The following is a 2,027-nucleotide window of genomic DNA, read 5'->3' as shown; positions in this document are numbered from 1 at the left end:
TTCTGCCAGCTGCCCTCAGCAGCAGATTGGTACTGTTGCCTTCAGAGCTATAAGCCTAAGAGGGGACTTTCCTCGGAAGTCCTCAATGACCAACACAAAGAAAACAAAGAAGGGAATTTGTGCCTGTGAATCAGAGTCACCACTAACAGCCCCAGTAAACAGCTGGCCAGCCCTCTGCTAGACACCACTTCCCAAAGCAAGTCCCATTCCCTTCGCCACTGTCAGGCGGGCGGGCTCATCCTCGTGCAAAGCCAGCAAAGCCTCGGCAGGATGCTCATGTCCTCCCACTGGAGCTAAGTCATAAACAACCACATCCCTGTAGAGAATGAAAGGAAAAGTGCTTGTCACCAGAGCAGAAGGGAAGGAGGAAGAAGGGGGTGGATGTAAAAGGGCTAGGGAAAGCACAGGGTGTTCTGAATTCTGCTGAGACATTGAGTGGGCACTTGGGTCTCTGAAAACTGGCTACTTGATTAAATGCCTGAAATTCCCATGTCAGCACCTGGAGGTCTGAACTTCTCAAGGGTTCTTCTGTAGGAGCCTTGGATACTTCTGGCATGTAATAGCAACCGTGGGTGTGGCGAGCGTGTATACATGCCAGAGGATGCGCCCACGGTTCCCATTCTGCTCCTTCTCTGCTGGTGCCCATCGGAGGAGGTACTGAAATGAGGATGTGATATTCCAGGAAGGTCAGAAGGGAAGGGAAGAAGCCATCCGGTAATCGTGGGGCCACCAGAATACCATCCTGCCCAAACCCTGAGCTGACAGGCTCAGATAATCCTAAATTCCAGCCTGACTTTTATATCAAAAGGTCGATAAAATCTAAGCAGTGGTCAGGTTTTCCAAGGCAGCTGAATTTCCCAGCTGCCCAAGAGGGTGAGTGTGACACAGCAAGGTAGGGCCAGCCAGGCTCCCCACGGCCACAGAGCCTTCCGCTTCTGCAGAACAACAAGAGCCGCGTTCAGCTCTTGAGTAGATGAGAAATTCCTGCCTCCACCCTCCTCAGGCTGGCACTGGGGAATGAAGATAATGCAACAGCTTGGGCATTATTATTTTTGCAGTCTCTACACTGTAAGTCTATTTTTATGTGTATATGCCATCAACACGCCCTTCCCCCAGAGTAGTCTGCACCACAGTTTCAACCCAGCCAGAGAGCACTTCTTGGGATTCACCTGCAGGAGTACTGGTTCCAGAAATATCTGCTTAAAACATTTCTCTGCTTTAACTTTTCCCTTTTTTCTTTCCTCTCCAGGGTACTCAGCCACACACACGCATGCGCACACACATCTACCCACCCTCCCTACCCCCCCGAAACACAGCCTCAGCTGTGGCTATTATGACCTGCTCCTTACCCCCCCAGAACAGATGCCCTGATTCTTACCTGGAGAGCTTGTGGGCTGAGGGCTGTATTCTCTCCACTCTCACGCAGCACCGTCCCAGAGGAAGCAGAACCTGCTTGGAGTCGTCTGCTCTGTGTGTCACTGTCACCTTGCTGCAGCTGCCTCCCCGGCAGCCCTGTCGGCTCTCTGAACCTCTAGGCTACTGCAGCTCTGTGTGGGGAGAGGGACGCGCTGTGGCATGCACATCAGGTTGCTGGCCCGCCTCCAGACACCATGCCACAGAGCCGGCTACCATCCCCAGGGCTGTGTGGGAAACAAGGGGTGGGGCAGGCTGTGGAGCTGGGAATGCCAGCCTCTATGGCTATCTCTGGCCCTTGTTTATCAGCAGAGGGGACCTGCCTTCAGACAGCTACCCACGCCGACCTCACTCACTGGGATGCCCCCAACCCTGGATAGCCAGCAGCAAGCCCAGGAATGCAGAGCTATTGGCCAGCAGGGAGGGACACAGAGACAGCAGACAGTGGCAGCAACTACCCTGTGTGTTATTTTAACGTGGTTTGTCTTGGGGCAAATGCCTGAGCAGAAGGGACTACTGGCCCGTCTGAGCAGAATCCTGTTTATTTTGAGGCCTGAGTCTCCAGGGAAACAGCAGGTTGTGGCTCTGAGACTCTCCTCTGGAATCAGTAGGCT

The 2,027-nt window shown here is 53.5% G+C and overlaps 1 protein-coding gene across 1 annotated transcript in view; it reads right to left on the bottom strand.

The window, feature by feature from the left end:
• FGF1 (fibroblast growth factor 1) overlaps nt 1–2,027 on the bottom strand; it is a 93,484-nt gene that overhangs the window by 80,711 nt on the left and 10,746 nt on the right. Inside the window, exon 2 of the mRNA XM_023515676.1 lies at nt 1,379–1,547. The gene's annotated coding sequence lies outside the window, so the exon portion shown is untranslated. The remainder of the gene's footprint in view (nt 1–1,378; nt 1,548–2,027) is intronic.

This window comes from Otolemur garnettii, unplaced genomic scaffold (assembly GCF_000181295.1).
Source record: "Otolemur garnettii isolate 467f Iridium unplaced genomic scaffold, OtoGar3 scaffold00003, whole genome shotgun sequence".
Taxonomy (NCBI): domain Eukaryota; kingdom Metazoa; phylum Chordata; class Mammalia; order Primates; family Galagidae; genus Otolemur; species Otolemur garnettii.
This window is presented reverse-complemented; position numbering and strand designations above follow the sequence as displayed.